Source organism: Mustela nivalis, assembly GCF_964662115.1.
Source record: "Mustela nivalis genome assembly, chromosome: 3".
Classification (NCBI taxonomy): domain Eukaryota; kingdom Metazoa; phylum Chordata; class Mammalia; order Carnivora; family Mustelidae; genus Mustela; species Mustela nivalis.
The window spans coordinates 100123507-100150266 of NC_139022.1; the positions used below are offsets into that span (position 1 = coordinate 100123507).

Below are 26760 nucleotides of genomic sequence, written 5' to 3' on the forward strand. Positions count from 1 at the left end.
TGGTCTCAGGGTCCTGGGATCGAGTCCCACATTGGGCTCTCTGCTCAGCAGGGGGCCTGCTTCCCTTCCTCTCTCTCTGTGATCTCTTCCCTTCCTCTCTCCTACTGTGATCTCTCTCTGTCAAATAGATAAATTAAAAAAAAATCTAAAAAAAAAAATGCACCCTTATGTTTACAAAAGTATTATTTAAAACAGCCAAATTATAGATGGAACCCAAATGTCCATCAACTGATGGAATAAAAAGTGTACACACACACGCACGCGGGCGCACACACACACACACACACACACACAGGAGTATTACTCATCCATAAGAAAAAATGAAATCTTCCCATTTGCAGTGACATGGATGGAGCTATATAGTGTAACACTAATGGAAATATGTCAGTCAGAGAAAGACAAATACCATATGATTTCACTCATATGTGAAATTCAAGAAACAAACAAGCAAAGGGGGAAAAGAGGAGAGATCAAGAAACAGACTCATGGGGGCGCCTGGGTGGCTCAATGGGTTAAAGCCTCTGCCTTCGGCTCCGGCCATGATCAGGGTCTTTGGATGAGCCCCACTTTGGGCTCTCTGCTCAGCAGGGAGCCTACTTCCCTCTCCTCTCTGCCTGCTTCTCTGCCTACTTGTGACGTCTCTCTCTGTCAAATAAGTAAATGAATAAAATCTTAAAAAAATAATAATAAAAAAACAGACTCATAACTACTGATAGTAAACTGATGGCTACCCATCAGGAGGTGGGTGGGTGCATGAGTGAAATAGGTGATGGGGATTAAGGAGTATACTTTTTGTAACTAGCATTGGGTGATGTATGGACTTGTTGAATTACTATATTGTTTACTGAAACTAATATAACACTGTGAGTTAACTGGAGTTAACAACTTAAAATTTATTGATTATAAATATTTGTGACTGAGTGGGGGGGGGGGGCAGAGAGTAAGAGATTTGTCACCCAGCATGATTTCTACCACGCTTTGTTCTAGTTGTAGAGGTCCACTTCCAAGGAGGTCATATAATAGAGTAATATGGAGTAGGCCTTAGCTTAACCCTACTTTATGGCCTTGGATGAGGAATTTACATTTCCATTATAGTGTCTCAATTTGCAACCCTTTTAATAGGATTCATTAGGAATAAATGAGAAAATGCCATGTGATTAGCATATGGCAAAACTTCCATTAATTTGAACTGCCATCCTCCTCCTCATCATTATTGTGCCAACCACATCCTCTTCCAACTAGCTGTGCTATCTCACCCATCAAAGAGATAAATCAATCTTGCTGCCATGTGCAAAGGTGGATGAATTTTCCAAATAGTTAAATTTAGGTGTGGGGGTATAGCTCAGTGGTAGAGCATTTGACTGCAAATAGTTAAATTTAGCTCTAATTTTCCATACCAGTGTTTCTCAGGGTTTATATTCTACATGTATCTAATTTTAGGAGATATCAGTAGATGCATCACAAATAAAAACAATCCTGAAACAAACATCACAAACAACAAAAAATATGTTTAAAGAAGTTTTGAAAAAGACTAGCTCATATATAAGAGACTAAGAAATCTGTAAAAAAGACTCCTGTACATTTGTGCTTATTTCCATTTAACTCTGTTTCCAAACTTAGAAAGCATGGAAGACTTTCTGCATTGCTTCCTCATTAAAATCATGGAGGAAAATGCGCCATGAATACCAGTTTGGAAAATGGGTCAACATGAGGAATGTAGAATTAGCTGTGACTGACGTTTGATTCTCAGGGTAATCATTACCTATGCTACCTCCAGTATCTTAAGTTCATACTGTCCATGAAGCTGTTTTCCAAGACCAACTATATTGTGCTCTCATTTTTATTATTTTTGTTGTAAGGAAAACACTTGACCCATAATCTTTAATTTTTCAGTGCTCAATACTATATTGTTAACTACAGGTACAGTGTTGCACAACAGACCTCTAAAACTTATTCACCTTGCTTCACTGAAACTGATACCCATTCAAAAGTTAACTTCCCATTTCCTCATTCTTCCAATCCCTAGCAACCTCCATTCTGCTTTATAATTCTATGAGTCTGACTTGTTTAGATACTTCATGTAAATGGAATCATATACTACTTGAGCTACTGTAACTGGCTTATTTCACTAAGATAATGTCTTCCAGGTTCATCTATGTTGTTGTAAATGGCAGGATTTCCTTCTTTTTTGTGGGTGAATAATATTCCATTGTATGCAGGTAACACACTTTATCCCTTCAGCATGAGCTCTTGTTCTAAGTCAATATCCAAAATAGCTCTGTTTCCTCTATCAATGTGCTGCTTTTAGACATTCATGTATTTATTCATTTACCACACAGTATCTGAATATCCATCATGAGCAAGACACTATACTAAGGGTTCTGACAGAACTTAAAAGAATATATTACTTATTCCTTGCCCTGAAGAAGTTTGTAATCTAGTTATTTTCACCCAATTGATACTCTATAATGTTACTTTTATTTCAAATATCTTTTTTTATCTCTCAAAGTACATGAATGAATCAGCTTAACAATTAGTTCAAAATGCACATCAAGAGAAAAAAAGAAAATCTAAACTCATTCCAAGCCCAGAAATACTTTAATATGTAAGTATAATCAAGAGTTGATTATCCTGGCAGAATATTCTATTTTACTTTTGTTTTCTTTCTTTTTTGTAAATGAGCAAGGTAGTTTGTTTTTGTTTGTGTAAATAGGTCTGGGAATTTTTCCCAAAAATTTATGAGTATTTTCACAACATGTAATACGTATTCTAAATGTCCTATTGAGTACAACAAATGGAAAAAAAACAACTTCTAGCTGAATTCCAAGATCAAAATTAGATCCTTGAATACATCTGCTTTCAACCAACAAGCCATACCACCTCATGGTGGGCGGGGGGAGATGGAAAGAGGGCTATTTTTAAGTCTTTCCTAACATTAAACACCATTCTTCCAGTGACATAAGGCATAGATTATGGGGAACACCAGAAACACAAAGTCTGGGATTCAACTAGGTGAAACTTACATGTCACTTCAGAAAAGCCCCTTGCTCTACTTCTCAGTGTAGTCAGAAAATTATTAAAATCCAAAATTATACTGATAAAATTTGCAGTTCAGGGACACCTGGGTGGCTCAGTTGGTTAAGCAGCTGCCTTCGTCTCAGGTCATGATCCCAGGGTCCTGGGATCGAGTCCCACATCGGGTTCCTTACTCAGCAGGGAGCCTGCTTCTCCCTCTGCCTCTGCCTGTCATTCTGTCTGCCTGTGCTCACTCTCCCTCTCTCTCTCTGATAAATAAATAAAATCTTTAAAAAAAAAATTTGTAGTTCAACTGTATTTTCTGTGGAGACATTTGTTAACAGTAGTCTAAGTCTGCCATTGGTCTCACAGTGATAATGATGGTAGGGTAATAGAGTTATTCTGCATTCGATCTTATTCTAGTGGTGTTGAGTTCCACCTACAATGGCTACTCAAAGTATTCTCTCCGAGGGAAGCATTTCATTGGAGACAGAAAATTCTTGATTATTAATTGAAATTTTAAAAAATTAAAAATAAATAAATAAATGTAAATGCTTCATCCTCAGAGTTCCAAAATGATGGTAAAAGCTGGTTATAAAGTAGAATCATAATTGGTTTTAAGGCAGATAGCCTCTCAACAGCCAAATTTTTCTTGCAATGTTGGAATATAGAAATAAATTAAACGACTTAATTTTCATCAAAATATAAGTGCATATCAGGTAGTCATGCCCTAAATGTTTGCATCTAACCTGCATGAATTTGTATGACTATTACCACCTTCAGAAAATAAGTTCTGAAATAAATTGGAACTTTTCCATTTTTCCAATTGAGAGAGAAAGTGTTATATTTGGCATGAGGCAATGGGAAAGAACTCTTTACAAAGCAAAAGAATACTTTTGAGTTTTCAGTGTCTAGAAATCCTCATTTTTGTGTCATAATTATCGCACAGTGTAAAAACCAGAGTGAAACACACATAATCCGGTGACTACAGCTTTGCATGCAACCTGAATTATAAATGCTCTGAGTCTTCATCAGAAGAAAGAGTACAGAAGAGAAAAATATACAGACACCAGCATTCTACTACAAGCCACATAGGAGGCTGAGTTTTACTCCTGTCCCATTTAAGGAATACTTTTGTACATACTTTACATATGAAATTATAGTACTAAGTTAACATGGTATTTTCTTTTCTCCCTTGTAGGGCCTTAGCAATAAAATACACACAGTTAAAATGTTGGTAATACTGGGGCACCTGGGTGGCTCAGTCATTAAGCTCTGCCTTTGGCTCAGGTCATGATCCTGGGGTCCTGGGATCGAGCCCCCTTCAGGCTTTCTGCTCAGTGGGAAACCTGCTTCGCCCTCTTCCACTTCCCCTGCTTGTTATTCCCTCTCTGTCTCTCTCTTTCTCACTGTCAAATAAAAAATCTTAAAAAACAATGTTGGTAATACTTATGACTCCTTTTGAAGTTGGTAGAATTTCCTGGATAGATTTCTATGGACTAGTAAGATATTTTAGGATGTGTGTTGGAGAAAAGGTGAAGTCCAATGTAATGCAATAAAAAAAAAATGAATTTATAGAATTTTTGAAGATTTGTTATACCCTAAATATATTTAGGATAAATTTAATAATCATCCTATTCTGTGAAAAGCACATGTAAGGAAGGATTATTAGCTGTTTTCTGGCTCCTATGAAGCAGACACAGATTGAGATGGCTGATTGTCTGACACCATTTCCAGGCCTGGGCTAACACCACATTCCCCTTCGCTACTTCTGGTAATACATTCAAACCCCTGGTTACAGGTATCTCCAAATGATGGGATCATGGTACATTCTTTCTTCCCTCATCAAGCTTACTGCTCCAACTATCTAAACTAAGTCCATCAGACTTTTTTGCCCAGATTTTTCAAAATCAAGCTAGAATTGGGCAAATTGTCCCTAAACAGATGGAAACATGAAGCCAAGGCCCCAGCTGTTAGAGAACATACACTCTGAGTAGGAGAGATTAAAAAGCTCATACACAGGGATCAGCAGAGCAAAGAGAGAGAGGGAATCCTGTTGACTGGGTCCTACTGATACTTGATGTCAGTGCACTAAACAAACCTACAACAACCTCGCTCATGTTCAATTTGTCACTTGTAACCAGTATCATCCTCCTCTCTCACACACTCTACATTGTAGAATGGTTGTTAATACTGGCTAAATCAAGTATAAATTTTAAGCAATTACACAGATCTCCTTATAAAAACCTGGGACATGATTCATTATCAGTAGTAATTAAGTTCACAGGGAAATCACATTAAGTTAGCACTGCACTGTCATAGCTATTTTAAAAAATTTAAACCTTAACTCCCACTCTTACATACACTTTTGGGTTTTTTGTTGTGTTTGTGATTATACTTATTATTTCAATCCTCCATACAGTCTAAGTCTTTTGGCACAGTCTTTTGCTCACTCTGATCTATATACTTAAGTCATCTGACAATTAATAATGTAAGAAATTATAGTACACTGTTAGTAGCAACTAGTGTAATAAGGACTAACCATGAGCCAGGAATTTGCCAAGTTCATTTTATGCCCTGTTGTGGTTGTCTCAAGCTGTTGTAAACAATTATTAAATTGAGGCACAAAAAGCTAATTAATATAGTCAAAATTATGCAGCTAGTAAATGTGAAAGAGCTGGGATTAAAACTCAATTTCACTTCAGACCTTAATAGGACGTATTCAAACATACGGAAGTATTTGTAAGATGGGTTCTGAAGTTGCAAAGTAGTATCATACACATACACACACACACACACACACACACACACACACACACACGGTAGGGAGAAGAATAAAGGCAGTTCACGATCATCATTCTCTAGCTCACTCCCATTCTCAAAAGGATTTTCAAAGTGATATTGTGGCAGCTATTTATAATCTCACCCCCTCTCATTGTTTCTTAGTTTTTATAGTATTGCTAGTGCACAGCACATAATACTTAAATGAATGAGAGAGTAGAGTCATTAAATGAATGAAAAAATCCAGGGGAAAATGAGAGCAGAAAACAAAGAAAATATGCAGAAAGGGTAGAGTATCTGTAAAGGGCAATAAAACAATTAAATCCCCCCAAAAAGACCTCGGAATCATATTGCACTCCATCTTTCCACTAACACCCAGAACCATTAGTGGGTCACTTTCTCTCCTCTTTGGGATGTTGAAGAGCCTCAACTATATCATATTCCTGACTTCCCTTCTTTGCCCCCAGCACTACTTTAGCGAGGACTATGTAGATGCAGGGGGCCTATTTTAGATAAAGCTTTCTAGCTTCCCCGCTACAAGCTTCCAGAGACCAGCTTGTTTCCTGCACATTTAATGAAGCCCACAGGCAAGTGGAAAAGCAACATAGAAAGGAGGTCAAGCCAAGATCTGTTTTTTTGTTGCCCCCACTTTAGCTGTGTAGTTTAACTGTGAGAGCTAAGAGATAAGGAAAAACTTAAGGTACAGAGTCCTTCTCTATTTCTCCTTCTTAGCTTCTTTGCCAAAGGAGATGGGTGTTACATTAAGAATCTGTTCATTGCTAGACTTATCTTCTTTACTTTTCATTACTGAGATCAGGGAAGTAATACTTGGAGATGGAATGGAGGTGGGTAGGGAAAGAGAAACTCCACCTAGTTCATCACTAATTTCTCAAGTACTGCCTTATTCTGAATTCCATGAGGGAAGACAGTTCAATGATGTGTAAACTGAAGTAAACCGAATTAACCATTGACTCTCTTGCTTTCTGTCAACTAATTACTAGTGATTTTAATCTTCTAGGTCAGAACTCCCACTGGTCTCGTATGCTCTCAAACTAGTATGTAGAAGTATTTTTGTTTCCTTGATATTGTCTTTCAAAATATTGAACCATCATTTTCAAGTTGAGAGGTTTTTCCCACTGAGTTCAGGTACAAGGCCATGATGTTCCTTTTCTCCCACTACCCATTTAAATATTGTACCTTAAGTTCTAGCTAATGCAGTAAGATAAAAAATGGTTGTTAAAAGCCATACAGACTGCAAAGAAAGGAATAAAACTGAATTGTTTGCTGGTGACAGGATTGTATATTTAGAAAATCTCAAAGATTTAACAACAACAACAAAAAACTCCTTGAATTATTACATGATTAGAGCAGAGTTACAGGAAGCATGATTATATACAAATTAATCACTTTCCAATATACCAGCAATGAACTATTGAATTTTAAAACACAGTACCATTTACTTTAGCTTCCAACAAAATGAAATGCTTAGGTGTAAGTGTAACAAAATATGTAGAAGATCTATATGAAGAAACCATAAAACTGAAGAACAAAATTAATGAAATAAATAAATGGAGAGAAATTCCATATTCATGGATAGAAGATTCAATATTGCCAAGATGTCAGTTCCTCCCAATTTGATCTGTGACTTCGACCAAATACCAATCAAAACTTTGCCCAGTTATTTTGTGGGTACTGACAAATTGATTCTGAAGTTTAAATGAATAACAAAAGACTAAACAGCCAACAAATATTCAAAGAGAAAAATCAAGTTGGAAATGGAAAAGAATGCAGAGCCCAGAAACAGACCCACAAAATTACAGTCATCTGATCTTTAATGGAGAAACAAAGACAATAAAATGTAATAAAGAAATTGTTTTTATCAAATGATGCTAAAACTGGACATCCATATACAAACAAAACTCAATCTAGACGCAGACCTTACATCCTTCACAAAAATTAACTTAAGATGAATCCTAGACCTAAAACTATAAAACCATAAATATCCTATATGATAGAGTAAGAGAAAACCTATTCATTGCCAATGAACTTTATATGACACTGACTTTTTAGCTACAACAGCAAAGCCACAGTCGATGGAAGAAATAATTGAGAAGCTGGATTTCATTAATATTAAAAACTTCGCTCTGTGAAAGACATGTCAAGGGGATGGTAAGACAAGTCAGAATGAGGAAAAATATTTGCAAAAGACATAGCTGATAAAGGACTGTTATCCAATATATATAAGGAACTCTTAAAACTCAATAAACAAACAAACAAAAAAAAAAACAAAAAAAAACAAAAACAAAACAAACAAACAAACAAAAAAAACCCTCAATAAACAACTTGATTTAAAAATGGGATTAAAAACCTGAACATATTACCAAAGAAGATAGACAGATGGCAAATGAGCATATGAAAGATGCTCCACATGCTGTGTCATCATGGAAATGTAAAAAACAAGATACCCCTGCACACCTACTAGAATTGCCAAAAAAATAAAAATAGAACACTGACAAAACCAAACACTGGTGAGGATGTGGAGCAACAGGAATGCTCATGCATTGCTGGTAGTAATGAATGCAAAATGGTATAGCTATTTTGATAGAAAGTTTGAGGTCTTCTTACAAAACTAAAAATACTCTTACCATATGACCCAGAATTGTACTCCTTGGTATTTACCCAAAGGATTTTAAAACTTAAGTCTGCACAAAAACTGAAACGTGATGTTTATAGAAACTTCATTCGTGATTGCCAAAATTTGGAAGCAGTCAAGATGTCCTTCAGGAAGTGAATGGGTAAGAAACTGTAGTGCATCTAGACAATGGAATATTATTCAGTGCTAAAAAGAAATGAGCTATCAAACCATGAAAAGACATGGAGGAACCTTGAATGTATAATAGTAAGTGAAAGACACCAATCTGAAAAGGCTACATACTGTATGGTTCAACTATGTACCTTTCTGAGAAAGGCAAAACTATGCTATTAGTGAAAATATTAATGACTGCCATTAGTGGAGAATGGAGGAAGGAATAGAGAGCACAGAGTACACCTAGGGCAGTGAAAATATTCTGCATTGTACCATGATGAGGGATAAGTGTCATTATATATTTGTCCAAAACAATAGCATGTGCAACATCAAGAATGAGCTATAATACAATGTCAACTACAAGTGACTGGGATTTGTCGTTGTGGATTCACTAATAATAACAAACCACTCTGGTGGGTGATGTTGACAATGGGACAGCTACGTAGAGGAGCAGGAGGTATATGGGAATTGTCTGTACCTCCCCCTCACTTCTTCTGTGAACCTACAACTGCTCTTTAAAAAAATTATCTTTACAGGAAAAATTAAGAAGCTTCACAAACAACCCTGAAACTCTAGTTCTCTTCCAAAAATCAAGAGGTTTTTCTCTTAAAAAAAAAAAAAAAAAAAGCCTAGCAGTATGTGGCCTATATTCCTAGAAGGTAACAAGCACTAGAAACTGTAAGGTGGCTGCCATACTCCCTAAGAAACTAACTCAGAGTCACTTGGATTTGCCACTAAGCTTACAAGGCTGTTTTTCTCAGAGTAGAGAAATAAACTTTCTCTAACAAAAGTAGGACTGTAAAAAAGATTAAGAGGGCAAAATGGCTCTTTATGCCCACCCAAATTTATTCAAATCCCACAGACTTTTGAGCTTATGAGCCCTAGATATGGATGGTAAAATGATGCCTATTCATGGAGAAAATACCACAGCGGTCACAGCGAAACTCACAATTGATAGCATTTAATTGAGCACTTACTCTTTACTAAACTCTTTATATGCAATGCATAATGAATACTGTTATCACCTTTATTTTACTAATGAGGAAAACAGATTAGAAAAGTTATTTAATTTCTCAAGGGCCTAGAGCTCATTAGAAGTCGATTTAGTAATCAAACCTAGGCTATCATGGTGTCTGAGGCCATATGTTCAGGTAATATGTAGACTAGTTCCAAAAAATATATAATGCTCAACTTAATTATCCAGAGACTAGTGCTCCTTATAATCTTACATGTATGATTCCTAGGACCCTCCTCAGTAAGATTTCTACATGAACACTGAGAATAACATCATAAAAGCTCAGCATACAAGAAAGACATAAAACCTAAGAAATACATATTCAGTAAGTTTCCAATATTAACTCCTTTGCATGATTACTTACTATTTTTGTTAATTAGTTTTACTCTGATGGTTTCACTAGGTTACTAACAACTTCAATCTGAATTGAAATGGCTTCTTCTGGGCCTATCAATTCGGAGATCTTATTTGAAATATGGTTAGATTTCTTGGGTCAGAATCCAAGGGTTGAATCTTTGAACACAACAGCCTTAGACAACCAGCAAGAGAGTGTAAAACACCTACTTCTGCATAACTTGGGAACCTAGAAACAGATGGTACGCACAAATTGGGTAATCTAAGGAAAGTCATACATGTAGGCAGGGTATTGGGAAACCACAAGGTGTTACATTATTATCATTTCTAAAGTGTAAGTGAGCAGTTTCCAGAGCTGGAGATAAAGAGCTCTATAGAAGCACTATAGCTTTGGTTAAAGGAAGCAGTCATGCCATGGTCATGTCACAGGGATGAACCCAGAGAAATGAATACCTGTGCCATCTCCTTCAGGCCTCCAATCTCTTACCAGTTCTTGGCATAAATAAGCCAGAGGGAAAGAGAACCCACTGATGTCATCTACATAGTCTTCCAAAGCACAGAGCATGGTAGAAAGGGGCAGAGGGACTATCTAGAGTGGACATGAAAGATATTCAGCACACCCATCCTGGCTAAAATGACCAGACATATGCTGACAGACACATTTTCAAATGGGCAACTGTTATGCATCCTGCATTTAGCTGAATAATGAAAAAGTTTCATAGAATTTTAATGGAGGAAGTAAGCTTAAAGGTCTAGTTTTATCCCCTATCTAAAAGATGAGTTATTGCTAACAATACTAACAGTGATCTCAACTTTCCTTAATTTGACCACCTAAAATGATCAAGAATTCACTAATCAGTGACTTAGAAAGGATTCCTTAAGTTGCAAGTGATAGATCCAATTTCAACCGCTGACCTAACGGGGCTCCTTAGTGTGGCATTCATGCAAAGCTGAATCTAGGGGTCCAAACCACATCATCAGAAGCAGGGCTTTCTCTGCAGTGGATTCACTCTCTGGCAGGATCTTTAGGCATTTTGACAAGATGGCTGTCAATAGTTCCAGTCTTGTACTCTACCTACCTCAGATGCAAAGCTTCAGCAAAATTCGTCACTTGAATTTCACTGGACTGATCTGTGTCATGTTTCCTCTTCTGTCCCACGGGCATGGTTGAGTAGGATAAAGTAATTGATTAGTTAGGCCCTAGTCAAATGCCCACCTTGAAGATAGGTGAGGGGAGAGTTTATCCCACCCAAATCACCTGATTTAGTTTAGGAAGAAGTAGTCTCAGAGACAACTCAGATAGCTGTTATTCTCACAAAGAGGGGAAATGAGTACTGGGCAGGGAAAAAGAAAAAAGAAAAAAACGTCTACCACACTTACATTACTAGAAAGTTCTTGTGAAATCTTCTTGCTGGTTACATGTATTTGTCCTAGCTCTCTCTGGTGGAACCAGGGAGAGATTATCTACTCCTCCTTCTGCATGAAGTTCTTCATATATCTGACAATATCGCTCCTACTTCTGTATTACTCTAAGTCTTCACCAGTCAAGACATCACCGGTAGCCTTTATCTACTCTTCATGAAACATATTTTCTTTTCCTTTTTTAAAAAAAATATTTTATTTATTTATTCGACAGATAGACATCACAAGTAGGCAGAGAGGCAGGCAGAGAGAGAAGAAGGAGGCTCCCTGCTGAGTAGAGAGCCCGATGTGGGGCTCAATCCCAGGACCCTGGGATCATGAGCTGAAGGCAGAGGCTTTAATCCACTGAGCCACCCAGGCATCCCTGGAACATATTTTCTAGATCTCATATCATCCTGGACACTTCTCCTTTGTATTCTGTGCAGCTTATCAATGGTCCTCTTAAACCATAGCTTCTAGAGAAGGACACCAAATGGGTAACTCACACAAGAATTTAATACTTTCCATTTCTTAAGCACTGAGAAAACACTCCACGAATGTTACATATTTTAACATATTTAATCTTCACATTAATCTTCTAGAATAGGTACCATTATTACGCCATTTTATAAGGCACCGAGAAGTCAAGTAACTTGCCCAAGGTTACTTGGCCAATAAATGAAATAATTTAAATCCAAACCCAAACAATTTTGCCTCCCACATTTGTACTATGAGCCACTTCAAGAATCAAAAGGCACAGCATTGATATATAAACCTTTGAGGCAAAATTTTTCAATCACATTAGTGAGTCAAGAAATGGAAATTCTCTCAACTTAAGAGACCACTTTCATCTATCAAATTGGCATGTTTTAATAATAGACAAAATTAGTGGGAAATGCAAACCATCTTAAGTTGCTAGTATAAGCAGTAAAATATCTCTGTAAAACCATTTGGCATTATGTTAACTAGAGTCACAGAAACATACCCTTTAGAAATATATAACCTACGGGGCACCTGGGTGGCTCAATGGGTTAAAGCCTCTGCCTTCGGCTCAGGTCATGATCCCAGGGTCCTGGGATTGAGCCCCACATCGGGCTCTCTGCTCCAGAGGGAGCCTGCTTCCTCCTCTCTCTCTGCCTGCCTCTCTGCCTAGTTTCTGTCAAATAAAGAAAATATTTTTTTAAAAAAAGAACTATATAGCCTATGGATATATTCAAATCTGTAACTATCATGATGTAAAATTCTATAAATAACAGCAAGCACCAGAAACCACCTAAACATTGAGTAATTAAAGATTGGTTTAACAAATTTTGAGACACCCTTCCATTGGAATATGAATCAATAGTAAAAATGCTAGTATAAAATGTAAATAATACACAATTTTTTTTCTATTTCACTGAATGAGCTCCTGATAAAAGTATATTAAGAGAAACTGAAATGGAAGAGAAGGAGCTAATTGTCTTTTATACAGATTATGAAAAGAATCAATCAACACAGTTAGCTCCCTCAACAATTCAATTCATAGAAGTAGGATGCCTACTAATTTTTTCTTTAAATTTTTATTTATTTGAGAGCGAGAGAGTGCATGAGAGAGAGATTGAGAGCATGCACAAGCTGGGAGGAGGGGCAGAGGGAGATGGAGAAGCAGACTCCCCACTGAGCAGAGAGCCCAACTTGGGAGACTCTATCCCAAGACCCTGGGATCATGACCTGAATCAAAGGAAGATTCTTTACCAACTGAGACACCTAGGCACCTCCTACCAATCTCTTCTAGAAGCACATCAATTACAAAGGATAAGTATATCTGAACCGAGTGAGAGTTAACTGTATCTGTACACCACACTGGCAACAACCACTTTTTATCAGATTGTGTTAATCTCTGGTGGATACCAGCATCTCAAATAAAGGAACATTCATCTTTTACCTTCCTTCGGCAGTTGTGAGTGAAAATCTCTATTAGATCTTTTTATGTTACTTTTAGACAGAATTTCCAGCTTCTTTATCTCTAATCCTTTTAGAAAAGGACATCTGGAGGCATAAAGAAAATTATTTCTGTCTTGTAGAGATCTTCCTCATTTTCCCTCTGAATGTAGTTGAAAAATAAAGTCCCTGCCATATGTAGAAGACTTTTCCCTCTGCTTGTACTAGCCAAGCCATATAACTTGAAGCACAATATTTTTGTCTAGAAAATATCATGCTCGTTGTGGAAGATGTAAAAAATAGGACCAACTTTTGAAAAATGAAAGAAGAGAAAATAATCCATGATCTTACCACTACAAGTACCACTTTTAACATTTTCTCTATTTCTGGACTTTTACCATAGAGATACATACGTGTGCTTTAGACAAAGGTGAAATCATACTCTGCATTCTGTGCTGCAACTCCTCCATAATTGAAACAACAAAAATATCTTTTCCTGTCCTTGCATATCCTAAAGCAGGAGTTTCACCATACAGATTCCAATTTATTGTTAAAAAAGGAAAAGTTAAGGATTCCCAACTCAAGAAAGCAAGAGTCCTTTGATGCTTTCAGTATGTCCTAATACTACAGCTACCACTAAAAGCAACCACAGTTGAGGAATGAAAAGGGAACAAAAAGGGATCTTATATTTATTACTAATAATATCTTTTACTAAGCACTTTACATTCATGAACTCATCACAATCATAACCCCTTGAGGTAAGAATGTCTATTCTCCATTTCCCATATGAAGAAATTGAAAGTCTCTGAAGGTTATATATATTGCCCAAAGTTACATTTTACTATAAAATGGGAAGCCAAGCCAGAACTTGCTTCTGTCTGATTGTAATCATGTTACTATGTAATGGGAAAACCAAGACACAAACTCAGTTGTGTCTGACTCCAAAATTTTCATGCTACTTCCACTTTATCACTACTTCTTTACACATGAGTTCCTGTAATTTTGGGGGGACATATATCCATATATGAATATATTATTAAGCATATATGCTTATTAGTTTTCAGGCACTGTATCAGAATCTGTGCATGCAAAACTAAATAAGCCCAACTAGGTTCCTCTTTGATGAACTTTACATGCCGGAAGGGGAGACAGGTAATAGACAAGGAAACACATACACAACTAGTATCAACCAATAGGCCCTCCCTCCCAAAGGCTCCCAAAGGAAATGAGATTCAAACTTTGGGCTTTTCTAAAAGGGGTCTCTGGGGCACATGGCTGTGTCCTGGAACCATTAGGCATCAGGTCAGTTTATATTCCAGGGCTCTCACCTGAGAGCATCCTTAAGTATTTCAGCTTGTGTTCTCTGGGTACTGGCTGACAATACGCATCCTGCAAAGAATTCAGTCATGAGAGGTTTTCCTTCCAAATCAACAATCATGAGACTCTGGGATCAAAAGGCAGGGACACACCACATCCTCTACTGTCACAGTATATTGCATAATGCTTTAAGAGCATGAATTCTGGATCCAGACCATCCAGCTTGAAAGCCTCCGCCACAAACACCAGAGGAGAGGGCTTGGACAAGCTATTCAACTACTCTTGTCCATGATCTTTTCAATTTATAAAGTGGACATAATAGCAAGAAGGAGGAGGAAAAAAGAAGAGGAAAAAGAAGAACTTACCTGATAGGTTATTGTGAGCAGCAAAGGAACTGAATTATGTGGAGAACCTTGAATGGAGCCAGGCATGTAATAAATGCTTTGTAAATGCTATTACAATAGTACTGGGTTGTAATGCCCTAGGATCTGTGGCACTGGAGGCACCTCTCAACATCCTAAGCCCCAGAGCCAACAATGTAGGTGGCATTTTGGTCCTACCACTCACTGCCTGATAGATATTGAACATTTCTCCAAATTTCATTTTACTCAACCTTAAAATGGGAATTTCAACAATACCTACTTTAAACTATTGTTTTGAAAATAAAAGGAGATAATGTAAAAAAAAAAAAAAAGTATGGAACCATGTGCTTAAAATATGACCCAGTTCTATCAAGTGTTAACTATGATTCAACTTGCAATCCTAGGACGTATTCGAAAGTGACGCTCTCACCCACCGTTCCACCATGCACCGAAGCTGGTAGCCCTCTTATAAGGACATTGGGGTCTTTGGTTGCTCATCCCCCTAACCCTCCCATGGTGAGAAGAAAAATATCTGATGCTGTCAGGGGAGGTAGTTTCTGTAAGTGAGCTAAATCAGGAAGCTGATCCATGAGAACTTTGAGAGAGAGAAAGAGAGAGACAGCCAGAGACAGAGCCAGAGACAGCAAGCATATGTTAAGAAACAGACGACCCTCATAGACTGATGGTGCACCTCTCGGCTTGCAGTTTCCTTGCATTTTGCTCTCTACTGTCATACCATTTTTGGTATTCCCCTGGGTATATGATAGTATCCATATCCTGTTCTGATATTCTAGAATTATTATGTAAAAGGAGAAAAGAAATGAGTTCTGCCATGAAATTTCTTATGGTGCTTTCCCGGTATGTGTTATGCTAAACCTGGAGGCCAAGTTCCTACTGATTCCAAGTCAGGACTTTGCTTTCTTCACTATCCTATTTATGACAAGTATTTGTTTTCCCTAAGAGTGTCAGACAGCCTCTGATAATTGAGCAAAGTCTATCTCTTGTTTTGCCTTTCTAGTATTTCCCAGCTTCCGGCACCAACTCTCACGTATAGATGTTAACTGATATGCTTTAAAACTAAATTTTATATGGAGTATCAGAAGCACCTGCTCCCGTGGTATATCTCCTCACTCCAATATTCATTGGCACATTCAGTAAGTTTACTGAGTGCCTACTAAATGCACTGCCCTGGGGATTCAGCAGTGAACAAGATAGGTGGGTCTTGGCCTTACTTGTGCATTCCACTGGAGGAGAGAGACAAATTACAAAAAATTACAAAAAAGCAAATAAATGTGAAAAATGCTAGGCAGAAAAAACAAAATGAAAGGGGGAATGAACTGAAGCGGAAAGCCCAGGAGAGGAATACCAGGAAAGACCTCTCAACAGAGACAGTACCTGAGCAATCCTAAGACTTGGGTGTAAGAAAAACATAGTAAGGTAAACCAAAAAGAAAATGAGCCAGAAAAAAGTACAAAGTGCAACATCCTTGAAGTGGGAATGAATTTGATGTATTAAGGGACAAAAAGACCTGTGTGGCTGCTGTCTGGAGGCCAGTGGGGAATGAGGGGAAAAAGAGATCAGAGAGGCAGGCCAGTAGTCCTACATGCTTATGGCTTAGAAAGAAGACTGGTTCATGGTGTCTTGTTTGTCTCATTTGTGAAAAACCAAGTGGCTGCAGGTGAAGTGAGGATAAGTACAGTGCTGAAGGTGCAGGCGCATTTAGACCATACAACACCACACTTTCTATGGCTAATATGACATAATCTTACATCTAAATTAGAGTCCACACTCACGATCTCACAGTATGATCTTCAAAGGCAGAACATAGAAAACTTACACTTGAATGGGCTTCTTCTAAGCCTTAGGCTCTTTATTTGCAAAATGCAACCAATAACAGCCTATCATTGGAAGCACAGGATACCCACAGCACCAAGCTGCAATGGATAAAGCCATTAAGACCACAGACTTCTCTGCACCGCCATGTTCACTGCAGCGCTATTCATGATAGCCAAGATATGAAGGCAAGTCAACTATCCATCAACAGACGAATGGATAAAGAAAACATGGTATAGGGTAGGGAAGGAAAAAACAAAACAAGATGGGACTGGGGAGGGAGACAAACCACAAGACTCTTAATCTCACAAAACAAACAGAGGGTTTCTGGGGGGAGGAGGATAAGGGAGAGGGTGGTGGGGTTACGGACACTGGGGAGGGTATGTGCTATGGTGAGTGCTGTGAAGTGTGTAAACTTGGTGATTCACAGACCTGTACCCCTGGGGCTAATAATACATTTTATGTTAATAAAAATAAATTTAAAAATAAAAAATGGTATATATTTACAGCTGACTACTCCTTAGCTTTAAAAAGAAAAAAAAATCCTGCCCTATGTGACAACATGGATGAACTTGAAGGACATTTTGCTAAATGAAGTCAGCCAGTCACAGAAATCATGCAGTATCATCATATTGCTTGATTTGACTTATATGAGGAAACTCAGAAGGATCAAACTCATAGAAGCAGAGAATATAATGGTGGCTTCAAGGGACTGGGAGGTGGACAGTATACAGAGTTGTTATTCAATGGGTAAAAAGCTTTACTTACGTTAGGAGAATAAATTCGAGTGATTGGCAGTACAATGGAGCATCTAAAGGTACCTCAAAATTTGTTAAGAAGGTGGATCTCGTGTTAAATGTTCTCAACACATACATACACACACAAAAAGGGATGTAGGAAATTCTAAGAGATGCTGGATAGGTCTATTATTACCTTAATTGGGGTGGTGATAGTATGAGTGTTTACCCCTGTCCAAAGTCATCAAACTTACACATTAGATATTTGCACACTTTTGTATATCAATTATACCTCAATAAAGCTGCTTTTAAAAATGACAGCTAGAATGTTAAACACACACACACACACACACACACACACACCCCTAGGGACACCTGCTGGCTCAGTCAGTAGAGTGTGCGACTCTTGATCCAGGGTTGTGAGTTTGAGCTCCACGATGAATGCAGAGATAACTTTAAAATCTTAAAAACAAAACAAAACAAAACAAAAAAACAAAAACCAACCACCTGCATGTCTGAGATAGCAATGTGTTGATCTGTATTTTGCTTTCTGCACTTACACAGCGGCTGAGAAAACCGCCTTCCTGGAAATCCAGTCTTGTGCCTATGGGCATGAATGACTCCACAATACCTTTTCAAGGCATAAATCATTTTCTCTTTACCTTTTTTATGCTTCATAATGATTCTAATGGCTAAAAGGTCACCAATTTCCTGGCTGTTTATAGTCAGCAGGGTTAATTTTTTCAACTGGTCAGAAAATGTCAAGCCCATCAGCAGCATTATTCACTTCATTAGCTAATGCAGTAGAATTTAATGTTTGGGGGATCAAAGAAAAGACGCATTTGAAGAATACCTTGGAATAAAATCAAGAATATTATTCAAAAGGGAAATTCTCTACTTAAATTATCATCATCCCTACAGCTGATTATCTTTGCTCAGCAAATGACCCCATATGTCTGCATGCCAAATGACTGTATATGTCATTTTCCAAATAGCCCTGAGCAATGCTTTAAAAACCTTTAGAACCATTATATAATCATTCCAATAGCAAATATTTATTAAGCCCTTAATATGTGAATATGTGCAAGTCTCTGAGATGAGCATTTGAAATAAATTGCTTCACAGACTACTCCTGACATTCTCATGAAGAAAGAACTATTGCTCTCATTTTGCAAATGAGGAAATGCATGCTTTGGAAAGTCTAACTGGAGGAAGGTCACCACGCCTCTGAGGCCTCACCTCTTGAGGCATTTGGGTTGAATGCAGGCACTGGCCTTGGCTGGCTCTGATTAGACAGCTTGAAGTCAAGGAATGGGATATTTCAAGACAGCATGGCAGTTAAAGAACACACTTTGTGCCCAGGTCTGCCCCAGGTCTGCAACCAGCCTTCTTTCCCACAAATCTGTTTTACTGGAACATTCACTACTGAGAGAAGAAACTGGATTACCTAAAACCTTTCCTCTTCACACACCTGGCTGCAGCTACCCTAGTCTCTGTTTCCAGATTGTGTCCTAGCGCTAACAGATGGTCAATCCTCCATTTGAGTGTGTTAATGCATTATGAAATCATACAGTTGAAAAAAAAACAGGTACCCTGGTCAGTTACTTATAATTCCCTCATTAAACACAGTTTTCAAAAGTTGATTTGTATCCTCATTTGAACATCACATCCAGGGCACTGAAATTTAAAAAGGCAAAGCAAGATGCACAGTTCGCTCCACTACTGAAGGAGAGGTTGTCCTCTGACACTCTAAATAAAAACTCATTCTTTACATAACAAGTGACAACAAAGGAAGTGACAGTAGTGACTTACAATCAATAGGAAATAAACGTGTAAATAAGACATCCTCAGGTCAACATCATGAAGACTTGCAGCTGTCTCCAAAAAAGTCAACTAATTTCCTCACTAATTTTACACAGGATTACCAGAATATCTTCACAGAAAAAAAAACAAACAAACAAACAAACAAAAAAAAAAACAAAAAACACTGTGATATAATCCCTATAGGAAAAGGAACCAAAAATAAAATGATAATAATGTTAGCGAATAGTATCACTTCAACAATTCCTTAAATAGGTTAGGTGGATACTCCAGCAACATTTGTCCCATTTTTCCACTAATGATTTTTTCGCTGATAAAATGCTAAACCCTAAGCCTTTGAACAATTTGGTTGTGTTTTTTAATCAGTGTTATTTATAACCCAGTAAATCTAATATTCCCGAGCTGATGCTAAAATATTTGTCCCAACAAAGCAAAAGGCCAATTCTCTGCTTCCCTATTTCAATGCTGTAAGAGGGCAGATCATACCTATGTGCCTGGGGGTGTCCAGACTCACAGGACAGGATGGCACCAAGGTGACCATGAGAGTCAAAGGAATGTGGGAAGAGAAACTACCTATTTCACAATTTCCCTAAATGTTAGCCCTTAAAATACTGTTTAAAAAATGTGTTTATGGTTATATCAATACTCTGCATTAAAGGTAAAAGGGGGGAAGGGGAGAAGGAGTAGGAAGAGGAAAAAGAAGAAAGGGAGGAGGAAGAATAAGCAGAAGAGAAGGAAGAGGAAGACAACAATGACAACCCTGGAATGGTGCCTTGTATATGGTACTGAGGGGCCAGCAAGCCTTGTTACCTACAGGGATAAAGCTTAGGAACAGATCTGAAGCTCTCCATGTCCTAACTTTTACTCTGTAAAATAAAACTGTAACAATTCCAAAACTATTTAGGAAGAAAGTTCTCTGTAGAATAAAATGCCAAACAATTGCTTTTTGTGGCAGTTTCCATAGCAGTTAAGACGGACTAAAACCGAATTATTTTTGCTGAAGTCCAAGGCATTGAGCTGATGACTTGCGGCAGGTGACTCCTGCCCTCAGAACCCTAGTTTTCTTATCTGTGAGATGGGAATATGACAGCGTTTGTGCTAGCTGTTTTCGATTATCCCTCACAATTGCTCTCCGTGTTTGCCCATCCTGCTCTTGGCTCTGGAAAGGACTCTGTGGAGCTGACCAACGGGCTATCTTGAATCTAACTTTCAACTGGATGTGTCCAGTGGCAAGCAAAGATGAACAACTGTGGGATAAATTGGGGGCAGGGGGTGGTATTTGTTCCTCTGGATCCCTCCTTAGTAGGGAGGGCTTATCTGTTACTGCCCAAGTCACAGCTCCAGTTAAGTGGTCCTCTCCTATAACCACAAACACTCCCTCCAGGTTCTGCTAACAGCCCCCCTTCTTCCTCCTGCAGGCCTAGAGGAGGTCACCAAAACTGCATTTCCAACAGGCAAGATGCTTCACCATCCTTTGTTTATCTTCTCTCAGTTGCAATCACTGTAATAGTCACTTTATTAAAATGTCTTTAACCTACAGGAATATCTCATCTGTTTCCTGCCACCCCAAAACCACAGCTGGTACCACAGGAAGGGCCTGAGGAAATAAGCGCTCCTCATGGAATTCTGAGATTAGGTTGTTCATATATTTAAGAAGAACATGGATACTTTCTCTGTAAATGGTGAACGGAACACTGGTATTCCATGTGGCACAGTGGTATCATCATTGTTTGAGGTAGAACTGAAGATGGCCTGGCACAAGGAGCGAATGGAAGGCGACAGACTGGGAGATTAAGCAGCTGTGACACTCAGTTTCTATGGTGACAATACTGTTTAGAATGTTTTGGGGGTTGGTCAGTTGCTTCCAAGAGCCCCGGAGAGCTAACATGCCCTGAGAAAGGAACAACTGGGCTCTTTAACTGCCCAGCTATAACTCAAGTGGTAAATCAGAAAGCACTGTAGCACTTTTCTCCAGGGGTCATAGGGCTGCTGTGTCTGGGATTGATTACAAGTAATCAACTTGTAATCAAGTTGAGTCGGGACACCAATTAAACGCTTACCTACACCAGATCTGGTATGCAATGGCTCTAATGGAGAAACAGTGAGACCATGCTACATGAAGTGGCCACACTGAGGCAGAACAAAAGTGAGGGTAAGAACCCTGCAGAAATGGGAATCCTGAGATAGATTTTTTTTTTTTTTTTGGACAAGTAGAAATTTTTAAAATATTTTAAAATATTTTTAAAATAAAAATTTTAACTCCTAATATAGCCAAGACAGGAATTCAAGGCCCAGTCTGGGAACAAACAGCATATATGTCAAAACAAAACAAAAGACACAACGCAGGACATTGCCAATTTATATAAAGAAGAGTAAGTTGCGGTAGCATGCATGAGTGCGCACACCAGTAGTGTTAGACCAAATATATGCTAAAATATGAAACAATTTAGGGCAAATTTATTGGTAAGAGTACACGCATCTCACCAGAAATTAAATTAGGCCTGTGCTTGGGTGGCTAATTCAACTGGGATTCAGGAAGTGCCTAAAACTAATGAAGTTGAGAGGTCAGAACTTCCCGGGCATATGCATAGGTGAAGGAGTCTGAATTCTCTGGGACATGGGAAGGGCAGCATAAATCTTGTATTTAACCTCCTCAGGTTAACCATCCTGAACCACCACAACCCCAGGGGACACTCCCTTCACCAAAATATTAAAAATGATTCCATGAGGGGGCATTGGTCTCCTTTGAAAACAATGTATCAGCCGTCTTCCTAGGCCCCAAATGATGGGAAGTGTTGCAAATGAGTTGCTTTCCTGACTTCAATGGCAACAATAGATCAACTGTCTCCTCCTTCTAGAGAAGGAGAGAGAGATTACAGGAAATAATCACTATCCTAAGATAAAGAGGAAACGCACCACTTGAGGGTTTTGATATATAGGGATAAAATGGCAATGGTTAATGGGGTCTCAGATCATTAGGCATTAAATAGATAGACAAGCTTTCTAAGTTCTACTTCACATATATAAGAAAGTTCTAGGTATTGGTGATGTGGTAAGACATCTAATTCACATCTTCAGGGCTAATTAGGACCTTTAATACAGTATTCAGACCTAAGCTAGTTCAAAAAATCTTGACTCTCTTGATCATGGCAGAAGATACCTCCCTCTGAGGACAATCTCAAACAAGTGGCCATCGATGTGTGCTATAAATATTCATCCAAATCTTCTTTAAAAGACTTCTGGGGACATTCATCAGACTCTCTGAGAGTTATTTGACATTGACTCTGTACCAAATTAATTCCTAAGACCCCAAAACGCAACTATAATCTACCATTCTTAAGGGAAAGCAGGTGATTAATTCTTGACCCACAACTTCTCACAGTGGATCCAGCGGGAAACTGAATTCTGTTTTTTCTTCTCATCCTAGAACTTACAGTGGAAAAAAAAATGTAGAACTTCCAATTTTGTTCATTGACCCACTGAGAAGAACTACCATATTAAGGACTTAGTAGAAGTCTCTGCAACTGTTCCCCACTCTAACACATGCTGACATACTTTCTACATGGAGTTACTGTAGAGATTAAGATAGAGGAAATAAAATTCACCAAAGACATGAAGAATGCTTAATAGGTATTACTAACTTATCTGCATTTAACTCGTATGTTTGGCCATAGCTAAACCTAGGGTAATAATATTTAATTTCACAAGCATGTCAAGTTATGACACCAAAACATTACAGCAACAGTAATAATCATGCAAAATTGATGTGTTTTTTTTAATTGATCACCTAAAAGCCTTAACTTGGGTCAGTGTAGAAAGGTAATCAAATCATCCAGTTAATAGAAGCTTGTTTTGTGGAGGGTAAAAAAGGAGACTTTAAAAGTCTATTTCCAAGATGCATTAAAAAAAAATATGGACTAATTTTTGAGTGGGGTCAATAAACCAATATTCCCCTTGCAACACTAAACTCAGCAGCTACCACAGGAGGACCTTCTGTAAATGGATAATTATTCCTATGATCTGATTTTGTTCTTAATGTTAAATATGAAACCTAAGGCAGAGAGCAATGACTTTATATAGATTGATACTTAAGTCTGCAGAATTTTTTTATTTCATCCAGTGAAAGAACTAGGAACTCAGATATTTCAGATCTACGATTATTACATAAGACTATCCACCTAAATTTGGAGGAGAATTTCATTAGTAACCTAAAGCCTGTCAATGTTCTCTCCTTTTTACCCTGGGATCTTCACTAGCACTTTTTTTTTTTTTTTTTTTAACTACCAAGTAGCAATTAGATTCAGTTTTATACTTGTCTTAGTCTCCACATCTCCAAAGTGGATTAATGACTTTTTCAACAAATATGTGGTTATCACTGGAGACTTTTCCTTTCTGAACCTTCATCTTCCCACATGAGTCAAAGGGGCTTAGAATAGTTGACCTACTTTCTGGCGATGGCTTGGTTTTTCTGGAAATGAAGCCTTTAATCATATGGAAGGTCTCTGGAACACGTGCCCTGATAGGTAATCCAGGGTAACTGTGGTATACCAAGACTTTTAAAAAAATAAATAAAAGAGGATGGCTTCTTCACTAGAAGGAAAATACAAAATAAACAAAACACTCAATCCCAAAACTAAACCTTCCAAGGTTACCAATGAATGTAAGTTTCAAGTATCAGGGAATTCTTCACAGTTGCTAAAAAGCACAGGCTTTTAAAATCACAGGTGACTGTTCAAAGAAGTTTGACCCAAATCCTAAAGTTAAACATAATATTTAATGTTTCATTTCTTTTTTTTTTTTCTGTAGAAGCCAAATAGTTTTTAGAACCTACGACCTGAGCTACTTTAGAAATTGGGAAGGGAGAGAGAAGTCATTCATGAAAGGATAAAAGTGGGACCACATTAAGGTAAGAAAATGCTATCTTCTTTGACACTGTATGTATTACTAGTGCCCAGCCTGACACTTGATATACAGTAGGTTTTTAATACATGAATGGATTGCTTGAATGAATGCACAAAGAGAAAAAAGACAGGCTGAGAGTTTTCCAAAGATAATCCTCACCCGTATGATTCACCATCTCCCCATAAAATCAGCCTCAAGTCATCATGAAGTACTTCCTCTGGAAAAATACAGCTCTTCCACACGCTTTTTTTTTTTTTTAATTTTGCTTATAACTCAAAAGGAAACAAAGAACAGGCATGCAGGATCAATTACTATCTTTGATTATTTATCGTAAAACAACTGTGCTCCATAGAATCCTCTCCAGGATTTCATCCAGGAAGTGGTTTATTTGTCTAATATATTGAACTGTCCAGAAAAAAAAAAAAAACCTTAGGGAAATGAAACATATTTTATTGAGTGTTCCAATTATATCCCTTTATATTGTAGTTAAGTAGGTTTTTCCATCCTCTTTCCTATCTATCTCTTTTCCCTTCCTCTTTTCTGTCCTGTCTCTTCCAGTTCCAGGCTTATCCGCCCCTATCTCTCCCATTCCTGTTCCTTTATTTGTGGTAAAACATTTCCCATCTCTTCTGCTTCTTTGATTTAAATATCATCCATGTCTCCTTGATGTAACAATTTAATTACTCTTTCTAGAAAAAAAAGCCATATCTAATCTTAATTTTCCCCCCTTCCTCATAATTGGATAATTGCACATTTGATAGCTTCATCAGTTAATTGTGCATGTGCAAAAAATGCTTTAATATGTTAAAGACACTACTTTATTTAGTTGTTAGCAAAAGGCATTAATGCTTGGGTTTAGACAATTTGTGAATAGATTATAGCTTCCACATCCTGTTAATAGCACCTGGGGCCAATATGACTTCTGTTCTTAATGAAGGAATGGCTTCTTACAGAGTTTGAATCCTATAGAAAAATGGAATGAAACATATTTCTCAGAACTAAAAAGTCTGTGCTTGGGGTTACTGTGCTGGTTTCTGAGTAGATCATCTAACCCAGCAACAGCCTTTGTGAAAATGGTAGAAAGTAAATGGAAGTGACATTTATGACAAAGGTCAAAGAACTGGCTCAAGACCTGATTTAGAAAAGTTCCTAATTGAAGTTTTATGATGGAAGACCCTAGGGTCTAGTTACTTTATTATTTTTTTTTTTCCTATCCACCACAGGTAAAACATATTATCAGAATTTTTTAAATAGATCCTCCCAACTAATCCTATACCCAAAGAAATGTTTCTATAGGAAATGGACTTGAGAGGAACCAATGGCTATGTCACCCCTCCTTGTGATCAGCATATATAAAAGTGAATTCAGATCAAGAGCATCAGAGAGCTCTGAGGAAAAGCTGATGGCCTACTGAGGCTATAAAAAAATTGTATTACACCCCTGCTTCTGGAAAATGCTAAAGAGGATAATGGGTTTGTTACTGAGACTCTGAAATTCCTCCACACCATAAGAAGGGAAATTTTGTTTTCTCTGTGGTTTACTACACTGAACACCCTTAAGGGACATGCCGGTCTCTTCTTTTGTCTTGATGTCTCTAGCATTAAGGACACACAACATGACCAATTGTTACTACATGACAAAATTGAAAAAAAGGCAGGAAGAAAAAGGGTCACAGGTAAGTGGATAGCAAGAAGGGAAGATGAGAAGAAAGAAAAGATGGAAAGGTAAGATTAGAGTAGAAAGAGGGGAAAAAAAAACAGGAGAAAACAGAAGGCTACATAAAAATTATGCAGTGTCAAAGAAGTAATTAGAACTTAACAGTCAGATGTACTGTATTGTAATTACTTCTTCATCTGGAAACTGTGGCCAATACTATCTACTTTGTGGAATTTTTGTGACCATGAGAAATTATTTATTTTAAGAGCCTTTTTATATATTGGTTCATTACTACTCTGGAAAGGCTAAAACTTCACATCTCCCCTCTCTTACCTAGGTTACTCCTGAAAAATCTTTGATCCCAGCTCGGGTAAAGAAACATTTATGAATCTTCTGGCCTATCGGAAAGGAGGCTGTCCAAAGGGGATATGCCAGATAAGGGACCGCAAACAATTTAGGGGCAAAAAACAATCATTAAGAGAACATGGATAGTCTGCTGGGTAATTAGCTGGTTAGTGGTTACAACTAGAACTCAATGGAAAGCCTCAAGAAGAACAATCTGGGGCAAACACACCTTCTTCCCAGCTCCCCCTCCAGGGCAGTCCTTGCTCCAGGGACATGGAACCTCGAAATGTCACCTTCTCCTCCCATATGATTTTTCTTCCTCTTCATCATCCTCTCCTTGGATTTAAGCTTTGTCACTTGCTTAACCCAGTGAGTTTTGCTCATGTGTTTGATTGACAGCTGTACATTTGCAGCATTAGTTCCTGCCTTCCTGGTGGGGTACTCAAAGCTCATTTCACTGCTCACTGTGATGGTAGAAAACATCTCAAGGTACAA

At 37.9% G+C, this 26760-nt stretch overlaps 1 long non-coding RNA gene across 1 annotated transcript; it reads left to right on the plus strand.

The window, feature by feature from the left end:
* Window positions 1-21322: 21322 nt before the first annotated feature.
* Window positions 21323-25940, plus strand: LOC309862315. The gene is made up of 3 exons (XR_014310410.1): window positions 21323-21514; window positions 24169-24268; window positions 25863-25940. It is a non-coding gene; the product is annotated as an uncharacterized lncRNA (long non-coding RNA).
* The last annotated feature ends 820 nt before the right edge of the window (window positions 25941-26760 follow it).